The following is a 16,818-nucleotide window of genomic DNA, read 5'->3' on the forward strand; positions in this document are numbered from 1 at the left end:
GTCTGGGTGGGTGGGATGTATTTTGATAGTATAGAAAACTTTCAGAATTATTGATTTCTGTCCCAATAATTTTCTATCACTTACAGTTTGTTTTTCAGAGTGCCACCTTCTCAGATGATTTTGTTTGTGTCCTCCTTTCTTTCCTGCCTTTCTTTGCCACTCTGTTTCTCTCACAGAGTCTTTCTTGACCCAGGGCAGCTCCTACCAAACACCCTCCCCTGATTTAATTCCTAATCCATGCTAAAAACACCATGGGTGGAGTTATGAAGGCTGGCAGTGAAATGTCATTGTAAGATCTTGCTCCACTTGGCTTTTGGCTCCTTCTTAAGAGCTTTGCCTTCAAGGGCAGGAACATCTTTTCCTTGCTGGGAATTGGAATTCCAGACTCTGCGGGAGTGTGTCACAGATCCCAGAGGGGTATTCCCAAGGCTCCCAGGGAATCAATTGTGGTCCTGCCGTGCCTCCCAAGGAAACTGTGCAGGGGCCAGGGACAAGGTCCACCAGCTCTGTCGGTTCTGCGGTGCCTCAATAGCCCCTGGTTCCATGACTTTCTATACTTGGTTCCTTGGTTCCAACGATGCCCTGCTGTGTCACCATGGATATTTAGTGTCATGAAGTTCTTCAGTGTCACAATAGCCTACCTCGCTCCATGAGCTTCCACAGTGTCAAAATGGACTCCTTGGATGGGCAGTGTCACAATGGACCATTGGCTTCATGCAGACCCACTGTGTCACAATGGACTTCTGAGCTCCATGAGGTTCCAGTGGTGTCACCATGGTCTCCTTGGATCCACAGTGTCACAATGGACCACTGAATCCACATGGCCCTGATGTGTTACAAATGGCCCCTTGGTTCCATGGAACCCCAGTATCACAACTGACTCCTTGCTTCCACGTGGCCCTCTCAGTGCCAAAATGGCCTCTTCATTCCATGAGGAACACAAAAGTTTTGTAGAAACATTGAGCAATACCTGCTTAACACACCTGGGAACATCTGTTTGCATTCAAAAGAGAGGTTAAAGGTGAGGATGGCACCAGCAGCTCCCATCTGCAACAGAGATCCAGGGAAAAGGACAGGGACAGAGAATTCAGCTGAAAGACTCAGAGAATTCTGCTTACAGAGATCATTTCTGGTCACACTGTCGCTTGTAGAGAGGTGACATCATTCCAGGCACCTTGTACTGAGCATGTGGTTCCTGAGTGGGGTTTGTGGTTTAGGAAACTTGCTCAGGCTTTTCCATTCCTTCCTTACAAACAGGAAAACTTCTCCCAGGACTGTGTGCAGACACAGCCCTGAGGAGAGCAGTGGGCTGGGACACAGAGCTGCAGAGCTCCCCACTGGGATGTCAGTCCCAGGTGGACAATGTCATGGTGAGGCTGGAGGTGAGGAGCAGGTTACCGTCCAAACAGGGTCAGCCCACAAGGGGCTCATTCTTCTACATGCCAAGAACTCTTCAGCATCAAGATCACCTGGGGAATGCTCCTATCCCCTCTTCTCTGAACTGGAAAGTAAAGAAATACTCACTTGATTAAAGAAAAAAGTAATGATGTGCAATTTGAAATCTTCCTCCTTACAAGAACTCCAAACTGACTCCAATCAGCTGCACAAGCCCTGGAGACTTGAAGACAATTGAAGGAAGACAAAGAGCCCCCAAGGGCTTTCTGTATTTTCATAAGCCCCGTGGTGGATTAGGGGCTGAGTCCAGGATCCTCAGGCACTGAGAGAAGGTTGAAGAAGCTGCTCAACGAGTCAGCAGCAAAACTCCAAGTCCTGTGGAGCATCAATGAGCCCCACTGAGGGCAAGGACTGCCAAAGCCTCCCCAGGGAGTGGTGAGAGCAGGTGCTTGAGGCCAGGGTTGCAGGGAGCCAAAGGCTCTGAGCAGGGAACTGCAATGCTGAGCCCTGGCTTGATTGGAGGAAGCAGAAAGGACAAGCCTTGAGCCCAGGCCTGGGACAGCGGGGCCTGTCCCTCATGAGTGGCTCGAGGCTGTTTGTGGGGCAGTGAAATGTGAGGGGCAGGAAGGACAAATGTCCAAAAACTGCAACCCCTGCCAGCCTCCTCAGAGAGGGGTGGGGAAGGACAAAAGTGCAGCCCCTCAAAAGAAAGTTCCTTCTGTGGGACCTCCAGAGGCACTGCCTGAGCTCAGGGGACAAAGGCCCTGGGTGCCTCTGGCCCTCCAGCCCTGCCCGCCCTGCCCAGCACATGGCCATCTGTCCTGCAGTCTGTGCCACCCTGTGCGTGCTGCTACTCTGCCCTGGTCAGCTGCCCACGCCCATCTTGCTGTCCCCCCCAGCATTTCTCACCCAGCATTTCTGTGCCCTCCCTGGGCTCCCTGCAGCCAGTGCTGACGGCTCCTGGCACACAGAGCCAGGGCTGGCTCCTGCCCAAGGGGCTTTGTAGCAGGGTGGTGGCTGGGATTGCTTCTGACCTCAGCAACTGCTCCTGGGATTCCTGGGGTTCCATGGAAACTGAGCATAGCAACACTGCTGTGCATTGTCCCTGCTGAGGCTCAGACACTGTCGGGGCACATTCCCTGGCTGTAGGATTTGTGCCCAACCCAAGCACTGCACTTGCGTATCCAGCATTGCTTTCCAAGAAAAACAGGGGAAGGAAAACTGTGTGTAGCTCATGGTATTTTAGTGTGTCTAAAACTTGCTAAGTCATAGATCTTATAGGTGAGATCCATTTGTAATTAATGGGATGGAGAAGTAGTGTAACATGGAAAAGGGGAGCATATAAATAAATAGAGGAAAACATCTCAGTTTGTTTCTTTCCATTTTCATTTCACTTCTGGAAAGCTGTTTCAGTTTCCCAGTTTCTTCTCCACAGTCCTGTCTGCTCTTTTCAAAAACCTTTCCTGGAGAACAAAGTTGAGCTTCTGTCACAAGATGTGCCACCAACTGCAGCTCCTCTTGGCTTTCCACACTGTGAGTGCAGCACAACTTCTGCAGCAAAGCAGGACAAATGTCTGGATTACTTGACAACTTTTCCTTTCTTTTCCTTGTGGGCTGGGCAGTTGTGCTATTGGTGAAGTTTTCATTATAACTGTTCTAACACAAGAAAATAGGAGATGGTACCAGGACTTGCTGGGTAATGCAACCCTGACTGAATGCAGAGAAAGGATCTCCAGGACACTGGGATCATCCTGGGCTGGGCTCAGGTTCTGTGATGGCCTCTGTACATTGATTCTATTTCAACAGCACCAGTGACAGGGCTGTGTTTGAGCACTCTGAATGTGGCTGGTGTGGCTTTAATTCCCTCGACTTAGTGCTCAGAGACTTGTGAGCATTTCAAGATCTGCTAATCATGATGCCTGTGACAAAAACACCAAGTTCACCATCACAAAAGCACAGTGGGTAGCATGGATTGAAAGAGGCAATTGCAGTTGTGCTGATAAAATTCAGGTGGCAACCAGAAGAAGGACAAGAGCAGCCATGATCTACTATTCTCAAGGCAAAGACAACAACAGCCTTCTGCTGTCACCTCGGGGTGAGTAAAACAGTGCTGAAAACAGTGCTGGAACCTGATCCTTTCTTTCTCTGAGGGCTGGGTCAGGGCAGCACAGGTGGGCCCTGAGGAGTCAGGGCTGTGTGTGGGCGCTTGTTGCTGTACTCCAGAATTCAGCTGGAAAAAGCCCCTGGGAGCCGAGGCAGAAGCAGGTGGAAAGGGGCTGGCGCTGCTGCTGCTCCTGGCCGGGAGCCCCGGCTGCGCCCCCTGCGCTGCGGCTGCTGCTGCTGCCAGAGCCGGGCGGGACTACTCAGGGACAGGGAACGGACACGGGGGGACAGCAAAGGCCTGGTGGCTGCAGGGATGGTGGCATTCAGGCCAGCGCCAGCACAGAGCTTCAGCCTGCAATTAATGCTGGGGAAAGGTTCCATTTCAGCCTTTCTTTACTTGTCGCTGTGAAATTAAAGAAGAACAAGCAGGGCCCAATTCCTCTCCCTTTGGGAGGAGCCCTGTGCCTGGGGCTGCGAGGGGCTGTGAGGGGCCGTGAGGGGCTGTGAAGGGGCCATGAGGTGTTGTGAGGGGTGATCAGGGCCGTGAGGGGTCATGAGGGGCTGTAAGTGGCTCTGAGGTGCTCTGAAGGCCATAAGGGGCTGTGAGTGGCCCTGAGCTGCTATGAAGGCCATGAGGGGCTGTGAGGGGCCCTGAGGTCCTGTGAAGGCCCTGACAGGCTGTGAGGGGCTGTGAGAGGCCATGAAGGGCCATGAGGGACTGTGGAAGTTGGGAGGGGCTATGAGAAGCCATGAGCTGAGGGACCATGAGGGAGTGTGGGGGTTGTGAGGGAAAGTGAGGGGCCATGAGGGCTGTGATAAGCCATGAGGAGATGTGAGGGGAAATGAAGAGCCATGAAGGGCCATGAGAGATTCTATGGGGCCATGAGGCAGGCCTGGCAGGAGAGGGGTCCCACCATGTCCCCCGGGCAAGGCAGCCATGAGGGGCTGTGAGCGCAGATATAGTAGCAGAGCAGGCTTGGGACACCTCTGGGAGGGGATGAGATCCTTCTCCAGCTCCAAACCACACCAAACCCACCATTAACAGGATTTTCCATCTTTAGAATCCACTGGCAATTTGGAGTTGACTGTACAGTTTAATTCCGGTGGGAAAAGCAAGGGAATTTTCCTAATGAGTTACGTCCAGCCATTGTTAATAATGTCTAAGATTTAAAAGTCTTAACAATGAAAAGTAATACTCATAAATAATAATAAGAAGAAACAACCCCCAAATTCCAACATGCAGCACCACACCAAAATCATAATTTTTCTTTGCTATCACAAGGTTCATGAAAACAAATCCTGTTAACTTTCTCCACCTCACATCTTCCCTTCCAGATAAATAAGGCCATTTGCAGTATTTAATACAAGTTGCAATTGAGGGCTGGGGGAAAGAAAGGGTAGACACTACCAATTTCTATGTCAAACCCAGCAGGCCAACTCCAAAGTACAGAGAATAAAATGAAATGGGGGCAGGGGCTGGTCAGATGTTTCTTTAAAGGATCACAAAATCACCTCTGTGGTATTCACATGCCCTAAGAGAGACTTAGCTTCTCAGGATTCTCCTGAGAGAAGCAGAGAAAAGAATGATCAAAACAATTCTTATCTCATTTGCTGCTCCTGTATTTGTGCCCATGTGGAATGTGTTCTGGAGATTGTTTACCCGAGGTGATTGCTTGATTAGATTCTGGTGATGGTGTTTTGGATTCATTGACCAATTGGATCCACATGTGTGTATTGGGACTCTCGGGCAGGACTCTTGTGCAGGAGTCCCGGGTTTTCCAGTTAGTTAGTTTGTGATAGTTCTCATTAGTGTAATATAGTTATAGTATAATATAGTGTAATAAAGTAATTAATTAGCCTTCTGATATCATGGAGTTCTGCACATCATTCTTCCCAGACGTTGGGCATCGTAGCGCCAATACACCTCCAAGTGAACAGGAGGGGAAAATAAATCCCTATAAACCACCCTGTGTGTTTAGGGACTCAGCTGTGAGGAGCTGGACATGGACAGAGGCATCTGGAACAGTTCTTTCTTCAGGCTGAGCTTTTCAGCCAGGCCCTGAAATCAATCAAGTGTTTTCCCAGAGGATTCCATGGTTGCTAACCACCCCTCAAGATGTGGCTCAAAGGAGCACAGAACCTTTTTCAATCTCAGGAGAGCAGAACAAAGGACAAGAGATACCCAATCCAGAGCTGTGTTTAAAAACCTGGAAAATAAAAATCAATTGAACTCTGAAGCCCAGCTGTGGGCCCTGGAATTCAACGGAAAACTGGAAAGGCTTTTTACAAGGACTGACAGTGAAGAGCTAACAGATTAATGTGTGTGGCATTTCGAGAGGCTTCCAATTTTCTACATTTTTCGTTGAACTGTTGAACTTTTTCTTTGCCTCCTCTTGCACTAAAGGAGCCTCATTTCACCAGCCAGGAAGGCAAAGCTTATTCCTTATTCCTGGCCGCGTGGACTGGTGCTGTCCATGCAGCATTTCCATCCCTCCCATGGCCTCTTCCCTCAGAGTCCCCAGCAGCAGCTGCTAGAACAGCACATGGAAGCTGCAGATGGAACTGCTGCCCAGCCCAGCCTGAAGCTAAACAAGGATCCTGCTGACAGAAACCCCAATATTCCCGCCCTGCAAACACTTCCCTATCTGTTTTGCCCGTTCCATGCAGACATTGCAGGAAACATCCTGTCTTTCCTTTGGGGCAAGGCCAGGACCCCAAATTCACAGGCAAAATGCTGGATTCTGGCCTCTTTCTGCATCTGGTGAGATGGGGCTACAGCATTGAAGTACAGAGAAATTCACTGTACTTCATCCTCCTGCAGGGTGCGGAGGTTCAGGGACATCACACCATGACCAATATGATCCAGTGAAGCCAAATTTATTATCCCTAAAAAGACTGTATTTATAATAAATCTCTACTGTCCACACGTCTCTAGCTAATACCTCTAGCTAGGTTAATCCTAGCTGATTGGATCACCTAATTTTTCACGCGTCTTGCTGTGGTCGTCTGGCCCACCCATGACTCACTTTTTTCTTACTTTCCCAAGCTTGCTGACAAACTTGCTGAGTCCTGATGACTCTTCTTCTTGTATCTTTTTCAAGGATATACTGACCCCATTTCTGAATATGTCCATTATTCATTGTTTTGAACATGTCCATTGTCCATTATTACAAGCAGGCTGGACTGTGCATCGTCTGACTATGGCCATTGTCTAGCAAGAACTCCTCAATCTGCAAAAAACTTTCAACAAATCCCCGGTTTTGTTTTTGCACAAGCCAGACTGATTTAAAAGCACGGTCAATTATTTTTTGCACACAGCGTAGTAAGCAAGGCACTATAAGCAGAACTGAAAAAAGAATATGAAGTATCATAATGCCAAAGCGTACTAAGTCCTTCAGCCAGCCTGTTATTCCCCAGGATTTTAGCCACTCATCAAAAGAATTCTCAACAACTGTGAGCTTTTTCATATTCTCCTTAAGCAATGACAGTTTTTTGTGAATAGATTCAGACTGGTCAGAGAGATTCATGCAACACATCCCTTCAAAATCTTCACACCCATGTCCTTGTGCTAGCAACAAAAAATCTATAGCAGCCCTATCCTGTAACACAGCCTGGCGTATGCTACCTACATCAGTAGTAAGCTCATTCAGTATTCATTTCAGATGTAATGTTAATTTGTTTTCCTCTCCAACAAGCCAATTGTTTTAATTGTGTAAGGGCCTGTGATGAAGCTATTCCTGGTGTAAAAAGTGATGCGAGTATAACCGAAGGCCTATTCCACAATTCTACATTATCCTTACAGTCTGAGCCTAATAAATGCACACTACGTTTTGGATGTTGGAATTTGTGCCTGATATCAAGCATCTGTTGAATGCTAGAGGCAAACAGTGTCAATTTCCCAAAATAGCACAGTCTTCCTAATGCTTTCTGAGGAATTGCAGGCCAAGCTCTATCTCCACAAAGGAGAAAAATTCCAGGAGGTAACATGCTTGCTGATTTTTGTTTTAAGGATACAGACCATGCCCAATTGGCACAGTATGCCGTGGTATTGTAATACCACAAAGAAACAGGAGATATCCAAGTGCTATCATCTCCAGGTTTTCCTGACTTCTCCCTTATCAGCCCTTTACCTTTGTAGTACTCAAAGAACAAACAATAATTTCCTGGCACTGATCCCAGAATATCCAGTTCCTGTCGTTCCTGACTTGCAGTATTTAAACCTTGAGTGATTGTAAATGCCTGAGCTCCTAAAGGATTTCTAGGGATTTTTTGTTTTTCACACCAATTTTCTGTGATCATCTTATTTTGATTAGTACGCGAATTTGACCAGGCCTTACTTAAGTTGCCATAAATTTGAGCTCTGGTCCAATTTCTGAATTCTTCCATTGAGTCTAAGAGAATTCCAATTAAACAGGTGTGAAATGGAAGCTAGCATAGCTAGTGATAAGCAGAAAGATTCTTGCCCTGTTCTGTTAGCCCATGTAACCCACATGTTAGCTCACTGATCTATATTGTATACTCCCTGCATTTCCTTAATCACTACACTGAGCAACATTGTCAATATTTGCCAGACTGCTGCCATTGTTGCTGTTGTCCATCACGCCTGTGCTTTGCCCAAATTGCTTTAGCCTGTTCCCACTCAAAATCTCTAAAGTGATGTATTTGTGGTATTGCTATTCCTGCTCCATATTCAGTAGCAATTATCTTGCTCTCTAGTACAATTTGGTTTACTATAGCAATTAAAGCAAGGTTAAACTGCACCCACAGTAACAATCTTTGCTCATATACTTCTATCAAAGGTACATCCTGGAGAAAACTCTGATATCCTCCTGAGTTATGCCCTAAAAATTTAGCTAATGCTACTTTTGGGGTAATAATGTTAAGTATGTGAAAGCAGTTACTGCATATTAGGTTAATAGGCCTAAATTTTTGCTTTTTCCCTCGAACTACTGCTAAATTATGTTCTTGATGAACTTGTCACCAGGTTTTTAAGTTACACTTTATACAATGAGCCTTAAGCCACAGTTTACATGCACAACCATGCAGATAACAAGCATTTTCTATCTGATTTACAACTTGTGATGAAAATGAAGGTAAAAGAAGTCTGTGTATATCTAACCCATGTGTATTAAGCCTATGTGGAGTTGCTGGTACTCCCTCAGCATACAGCAAACTTGATAGATATTCCGACTGTTGTTCAGCTGTTAGGTGCTGAAGAATCGGATTCAGGGCTGTCTGGAATCAGTGCTTTTGCCGATTCTCCGCCTCTGGACACGGCATGGGTTGATGATGGTGGTTTCAGATAGGGCTTCACCCACTTGGCTGGAATCCAATGAATGCCTTTATCTGTAAGTAAGCACATATAACCTCTTCCTATTAATTTTACTGTAGCTGGTCCTTCCCATACCTCTGTTTCTGGACTTTTGAACATGACCTGAATACCATCAGGCAATTCCTCACTTGGATTACGTGTGAGGGCATGATGCACAAGAATAGGTGCATCTTCCCTATCTCCTGTTCTAAGGTAATTAAGCACAAAAATGGCTTTAGCTGTTTTTTCCTCAGGGGATAACCCTGTAGTTCTCCCTTTTTGTTTTTGCAGCATGCCCTTGAACGTCTGATGGGCACACTTAATAATTGCCTGACCAGTAGGATTGTGAGGAATCCCAGTGTCATGTCGAATGCCCCATAAATTACAGAAACATTTGAATCTTAAGGAACAGTAAGCAGGACCATTATCAGTATTAATTGCTAAGGGAAATAGGTATCAATACAAACATGTACAAACTTTTTCTGACCAAATTCTGCTACAGGAGTTCCATCCATTTGCCATAATTGCAAGGGTTGAGTACCCCTAGGGTTAACACCAGTGCCTAAACCAATGCCATCTCATTGACAATCAGGACAAGATCGCACAATACCAGAAGCATCAGTAAGGGGAATACCAAATTGTTTAACCAACATTTTTGCAGATTGATAAATAAATGCATGGGAAGTTTTAGCTTGCTGAAATTTATCAGTTTGACATTGGCCAGACAGTGGCTACTAACTGATCAGCTTGAGTGTTACTTTCAGACAGACCAGGGAGAGCTTGATGACTACGAACATGAGTAATAAAGTATTCCTGCCCTCATTGATTTAGGTTTTTAAGCAATTGGCTTAAAAGGGAATACAAATGCTCATTACTCACCTCCTTTAAGTACTGCTCTTTCAAGGCGTTGGACACAGCTAACTACATAAAGTGAATCAGAAACAATGTTAATGGCCTCATTATTCCAATTTTCAAAAGCCCAAATCACAGCTTTCAATTCTAGTGTCTGCAACGTATCTTTTACCTCTCCAAAAATGGCATGCTTTTTCCACACTTTGTCTTGCTGCCAAGCGCAGGCAGCCTTTTTTGACTTTTTACTTGCATCTGTAAATACTGTCTGCCCAGACATCGGACAGATCTCCAGGGTCTGTCCTCCAGACGCTGATGCTCCAATAAAGATAACACCCGGTGCCGTGGATAAGTATTGTGAACTTTACCATCATATCCAGCCAAAGCTGTCTGTAAAGAAACAGAATGCCTAATTCCCCATTCAAGATACCAGTTAGCCAATGGTACTACAATTGCATATGGTTCATGTCCCCAGATTTCCAATATTCTCCCTCTGCCTTTCATAATCAAATGAGCAAAAAGTTCCAGTCGAGTGGTAATAGTTCTAAATTGTTTTACAGGTAAAAATACCCATTCCAAAATAACGAAAGGATTAGCCCAAGTTTTAACCCATTGACAAATCAAGGCGAGAGGATGCTTGGCATAATTGTCATCCTCCTTGCTCTGATTGATGATCATCAATTGAACTGGAACATCCTTGATCAGACAATGTGCAACCTTTGTGGCAATGTGATCCAAGGCCTGCTGTTGTTTTTTATCCAGGGTCCGGCATTCATCTGCCCGAGTTGAGGTACCTAGTAACTGTATTAATGGTTCAAGTTCTTCGTTAGTTATCCCACAAATAGTTCTAATCCATTGAATATCCCCCACTAACTTCTGGACATCATGTACAGTTTTAATCTCAGTGGTAATGGTGAGTTTCTGTGGTTTCACTACAGACTGATCTGCCACCCAAGATATTTCCAAGGAGCAGAAGATTGCACCTTATCAGGAGCAATTTTCAAACCCCTTTCCTCTAGCAAAACTGTCATGGTTTTTAGAACAGTTACAGAGTCTAATTGTTTTTCAGCAACTAATATATCATCCATGTAGTGATAGATGATATACTCAGGAAATTGCTGCTGAACAGGTTCTCATGCCCAAGCGACATAAATTTGACACATCATAGGGGAGTTTTTCTTGCCTTGTGGCAAACAAACCCCTTCGTACCTTCTGTAGAGTTCTGCCTTATTGATAGATGGAACAGAAAAGGCAAAATGACTCATGTCATGTGGATGCAAGGGAATGGTGAAACAACAATCTTTGAGATCAATAGATTCCATGACTCAGGTATCATAGTAGGAGATGGAAGACCAGGTTGCAAGGCACCCATACTTAGCATTACTGCATTAACAGCATGTAAGTCATGTAGTAACCTCTATTTCCCACTCTTTTTCGGGATGGCAAAAATTGGAGTGTTCCGAGGGCTAGTGGATGGCTTTATGTGCCCTTCCTCAAGCTGTTCTTGCACTAATTGTTGGATTATGAGCAGCTTTTCCTTTGACAGCGGCCATTGATCAATCCACACAGGTGTATCAGTGGTCCAGCTAATTTTGAGGATCAGCTGCCCCTCAGTGGCTGCTGCTAAAAAGGCTGCATAACAATGGTAGCTTTTAGTAGACTTAACAGATCCCTACCAAGCAAACCTAGTAAAGTACCAGGAGTTTGCATGACATAAGGCCTTGTAGACACATTCACTCCATCTGGGAAAGTAAAAGCAATTACTTCCCTGCTCATCTGAGTTGCCTGAGTCCCTCCAATACCTGCAATGCCTAAATTAGGATCTACAAATGCGCAATTTTTTGGCCATATTGTGTTTGAAATGATGGTTGCATCTGCTCCAGTGTCAATTATGAGTTTCTTAGTAATAGAATCACCATTAGGATGTGTCAGGGTTAACTGTTTGTCTGGTTTACCTCTTGTGATGTCCATGGCCCAATATACTTCTGGTTTACCTGTGGAACCAAAGCTTCCTGTTCTCTGTTCCTTGTAGCCTGTACAGGGGACACAAGACTTAAAAGGAACAATCTGAGCAATTTGTGAACCTTTGGGAATAGATACAGGATGGAAAAATGTTCAAACCATAATTTTAACGACCCCTTGATAGTCTGCATCAATTACCCCAGGAATTACATCCAATCCCTTTTTACTGGCAGATGATCTCCCTAACAGAAAGGCACTAAGCCCATCCCCCAAGAGTCCTTTTACATTAGTATCTATCAGGTGTACAGCAGAGTCTGTGATGGTGACATCTACTGCAGTTTCCACATCCACTCTGATGCTTCCAGTAGTTGACAATCTGAGTGAGTAAAGTCCTCCTCCTCCTCCATGGGAGGCTGAGCTATCCAAGCAGCTCTCCATACATTTTTTGTGACGCCTGGAGAGAAGGCTTTCTGAGACCCGTTTCCCTGGAACTGACATTCTTTAGTATTGTGGTTATCTTTTTTGCAGATAGAACAATTTTTTTTTCATAGTTGCAGAGTGACACTGACTCCTAACATGTCCGATTTTACCACATCCAAAGCACTTAATGTTCTTTCCTTTGGCGCTCTTTTGCAGTTTAGAAAGTAATGGTTTTACTGCATCCTGTACTGCAGCAGCTCCATAGGCTGCTTTTTCTCTCTCTGTAGTTCTAGCCATTAGTTCCAGCATTTCTGTAACAGCAGCTCCCTTCCTTAATGTTCCCAAAATCTGCCAAGTTTTATCATTAGCATTGTCAAAAACAAACATATTAAACAATTTTATCTTTGTGTCTGAATCCAAATCAGGATGATCATAGATAGCTTCATGCGATCTGTCTACAAATTTATCAAAGTCCTCATTAATTCCTTGGCAAATCTGTGTAAAAGACTCAGTACATAACCCATCTGGAAGTGCAAGGATAGCATTATATGCTAGTTGTTGGCTCATCTGTAAGACTTGATCAATGCTCCTAGCCTGGGCAGTGGCAGTAGCCCAGGGCCCTTGGCCAAGTAGCTGTTGTGCTGTTAAACCATACAGAGGATCACCCTGAACTCTAGGTCTTGCTGCTTCCTGAGCACACTTTTTCTCCCAGATTTTATGAAACATCACCTGCTGATGGAGTGGCATTATAAGTCTTACTGGGGTATACACATCAGCTGGAATAAATGTGTTAGATGTAAAAATATACTGTAGAAGTGACTGTGCAAGTTGGGATTTTAAACCAAATTGTGAAATTGCAGCTCTTAACCTTTCTAAAATCTTCCAATCGAAAGGTGTTTGCTCTGTTCCCCCTATGTTTTAATGGTTCTGCCCTGGTTCTTCTCCCCTCCCTCATGCTGTCCATTATCCCTAGTTGCTTAGTAACCATTGTATCTCTTTCTAGTTCCCTCCCCGGTTGCCGCAACAACCAATGTATCTTTTCTTTGAACTTCTCCTTGGTGCCCTGCCAGTCACTCTGCGCCCCCACCTCTTTCTCCAGAACCTTCTAGTCAGGGCGCAGGGTCACTGGCCTTGGGGCCAGGGCCCCTCCGTTGACTTGTTCCTATAGGTTTGTTTCTTATGTCAGTCTGTACCATCCCACTCCCTGTTGTAACCCCATTTGTCCAAGGACTTGCTCCTCCTCCACACCCCCTTCCCTTTATAAGTTACTGTTGCCCCGACCTCGGGGCTCTTCTGTTGCTGGATTCACTGCGATCCACATTAAACCCGGACTTACCCAACTGAAGAGTCCTCTCTTTATTTCCTGCCGGACACAGCTAGAAGCGGCCACGTCCAATCACAAGGAGGCACAGCTGCTACGGCACAGGGTGCTCTCCTTAGGTGCTGCCCTGAAGCACAGCTTCAAGGGGTAGTGCCCCCTGATCTGCTGGTGGTGCTGGCCTGCTAGCCTGGGCGTTTGAGGAGGTCGACCCTCCTCCTCTCTAGCCGCGCAGCCGCAGGCTCCGAAACTCTACCTGCAGCTTTAGTTACTACAGGAAAAGCCTCTACATCATTTGAGAGAAAAGTCCCTTCTACAATAGCTTCTGTAATAACTGCCTTCCACTTTCGTTTCTGAGCTGCTTCTATTTCAGGGTCACATTCCAACTCTAATTCCACATTTTTTACAGCATGAGAGGGAGGATTTCATTTAACCGGCTTGAATGCTGGCTCAGAGACAAACTGAGAGGGTGGTAACTGCTTTCCGGGTTGTCTGTCTGAACCTACTATCATTGGCAAGTCCATTTTCTCAAAAGAATAGTCTCTTTTGGGGACAACTGAATCCTTTTGTTGAATTACCAACTTTTGCAAATTGTCCACTAAAGATTTTAAACCCTCTTCAATAGAAGTATTATTCATAATAACATCTCTTTCCTTATCCTTTTCACTTACATCATGTTTAGTTTCTAAGTTACTGTTATCAACAGTTTCTTCACTCCGAGTACAACTGTCCTTTGCTCTGCAGACTAACCCCCCCCCCCGAAGAAGCAGCGGCTTCCTCATTCTCACTCTGAGCTGGAGGAGGAGTCAGTGTAATGCTCAGTTCTGAGCTGAGGGGTTGTGGGCTGCGTGTGGGAATATCTAAGGTGATAGAAAACAGTTGCTGAACTGAAGTTGCCAGAAGTGCCTGAGGCTGTTCTGATTCAGAGGCAATGGCTGCACAAGCTGCAGCAGCAGCTTTCCTCTCTGCCTTTAAGGCTTGCAACACCTCTATGACAGTTTTCCACAAAGTAGCATATTTAGATGCCTCTTTTGCCTCACTCCTGCCAGATGCAATACAGGCCCACAACATCCGCCCCACAGCTTCCCATGTCGAAATCTCAAAAGCAACCTGTGCTCCTGCTATGAGATTATGGTCCCAAACCCAGTGTAATAGTCCCTTCGAATTGGAAGCATTATACTTTTGTTCTCTCTTATAGAGGACATGTTGGAGGAGTTTCTGAACACATTCCCTTTCATGTTCAGACCTCATCTCCTCCCTGGCTGCTCACCTTGATCAGGCCGAGATTCAAGTCATCTACAACTGGAGCTCCAGTAACCTTTTCCTCTCCCTGGGGCAGTGAGGATACTTTCGACCGGCTTCTGTGCTCCTCGAGGGTTTGCTCCGATCCTCTGCACAGCAGCCAAATTGCTGACCTCAAGTCCCTTTAGTGCTACGACATTGGGCCTGCCTGTGTTCTCCACCAGAAATGCGGGGTGCGGAGGTTCAGGGGCATCACACCATGACCAATATGATCCAGTGAAGCCAAATCTATTATCCCTAAAAAGACTGTATTTATAATAAATCTCTACTGTCCACACGTCTCTAGCTAATACCTCTAGCTAGCTTAATCCTAGCTGATTGGATCACCTAATTTTTCACGTGTCCTGCTGTGGTCGTCTGGCCCACCCATGACTCACTTTTTTCTTACTTTCCCAAGCTTGCTGACAAACTTGCTGAGTCCTGATGACTCTTCTTCTTGTATCTTTTTCAAGGATATACCGACCGCATTTCTGAGTATGTCCATTATTACAAGCAGGCTGGATTGTGCATCATCTGAATATGGCCATTGTCTAGCAAGAACTCCTCAATCTGCAAAAAACTCTCAACATCCTCCAGCTTGCAAACCCAGCCCTTTGAAAGGGTTTTAATAAGGGACACAAGTAATAATACAAATAGGATTAATTTTAAACTGTTACCCTTCATTCTCTGCGGTAGATTCTTCTATTCTGTGCAATGGAACACATCTGCAAGTAGTGGGTCTGAAGCCTGCAGTAACAGAACAAAACAAAGCCAACCAGTTTTCCTTATGAAAACTGAAAGACATAATAAATAGTAAATGTGTTTTTCTCTTGAAAATATTTTTCAGGTAAACATAACATGTATAAGATATGGCAAATTCACACTATGTTAGTGTTTTAAAAATGGCAAGCAGGGGTTATTTTTTGAGGAATGTCACTTGAGTCAGGAACGGAAAAATAAGTGACACACTCCATGCATTTTCAGAAGGCATAAAAGCTTACTTTATTACAACCTCCCTATATTTATAACCATCATCATTCACCCAGAACCTGATTGGTTCTTAATAATACCTGTCACCCATTGGTTAATTCGGAACCACCCTTTGGTAAACCATTTTATGAGAAACAACTGTTGTTTAAAACACCAGCTGCAAGATTGTTTCAATCCTTACTCTCAGCCTTCTCAAAACTCCCCAGAACAATTCCTGGGAAAGTTTATCTGGCTTTCTCTCTCTGACCAGGCTGTCAGTATCCACAGAAGAAAGGTTAATTCTACTACCAAATTAAGTAGTTGAAGATATATTGAACTTGGCATTTAAAACCTGTCCATGGTGCCTGCCATGGGTCTTTGCCAGCTCCTCGTAGCCTGCAAGCAGCAACTGAAGAGCAAGAGCTGGCATGGAGGAGGCAGGACACATGGGTGCAGAGGAGATGCAGCACTTGAGGACAGCTTTTTGTTGTGCTAGTTAGGACTTTTTGAATAAAAACTCTATTAAACCTCAACTCCCTTGCAAGTTTCCCTTTTCTCCTGGTGTGATTCTGATGCCTGGAGCAATGTGAGGGGGAGCGGTCCCAGCCTGGCTGAGAGCTGAGCCCCAACAGAGCCCTGGCAGAGCCCAGAGCAGCCTCAACACCCACAGAGCCTGGCAGAAAGGAGGCACTTGGAGCAAGAAGTGGCAGCCCGGCCTTGGTGCTTCTTCCTGGGACAGGACTCATCACCCCATCCCCCAGCCAAACTGGGCGTAGGTTGCTCCGGAGGGGAATTGTGGCCCTGCTAAGAAACACACAACCGGGGGGAATTTGGCCATCCCAAGTCTCCACAGGAGCAGAGGAGGGAGAATAGTGGAGTGATGGTGTCACTACTGAGGATGTCTGCCCTTCTCCCTAGTCCTCTTGTGGCTTCTGGGGGAGCTCGGAGTGCTGCACCCCTGTGGGCAGAGAGCTGAGCTGCTCCACAGGCTGTGGACATCCTTTAAATAATACAGCAACTGAAAAATCTTTCCAGTATTGTGAGCAGCTTCAGTTCAGAAACATGTTTTTGTTTATAATAATAGATTAGTACTAAATAAATAAATAAATTAAATAGATTTCATTTGTAATCCAGATGTATTTCATCCTTTTCCAAGGTTCTGGTCCTCTTCCTCCAGGGTAATTTCCTTTACTCACTCACTTTCTAATAG

At 45.4% G+C, this 16,818-nt stretch overlaps 2 long non-coding RNA genes across 3 annotated transcripts in view; one reads left to right on the forward strand and one right to left on the reverse strand.

The window, feature by feature from the left end:
• The first annotated feature begins 2,854 nt into the window (after window positions 1-2,854).
• The window catches only part of LOC143695639 (uncharacterized), a 36,197-nt gene continuing 22,233 nt past the window's right edge, over window positions 2,855-16,818 (forward strand). For both annotated transcript variants that reach the window (XR_013185036.1, XR_013185037.1), the window contains exon 1: window positions 2,855-3,490. This is a non-coding gene — a long non-coding RNA (uncharacterized LOC143695639). The remainder of the gene's footprint in view (window positions 3,491-16,818) is intronic.
• Window positions 6,360-13,694, reverse strand: LOC143695643 (uncharacterized). Its single transcript, XR_013185061.1, has 4 exons — window positions 13,377-13,694; window positions 11,614-11,691; window positions 9,689-9,730; window positions 6,360-8,844 (listed from the first exon to the last, which is right to left on the reverse strand). It is a non-coding gene; the product is annotated as an uncharacterized LOC143695643 (long non-coding RNA).

This window comes from Agelaius phoeniceus, chromosome 23, assembly GCF_051311805.1.
Source record: "Agelaius phoeniceus isolate bAgePho1 chromosome 23, bAgePho1.hap1, whole genome shotgun sequence".
NCBI classification, from domain to species: Eukaryota; Metazoa; Chordata; class Aves; order Passeriformes; family Icteridae; genus Agelaius; species Agelaius phoeniceus.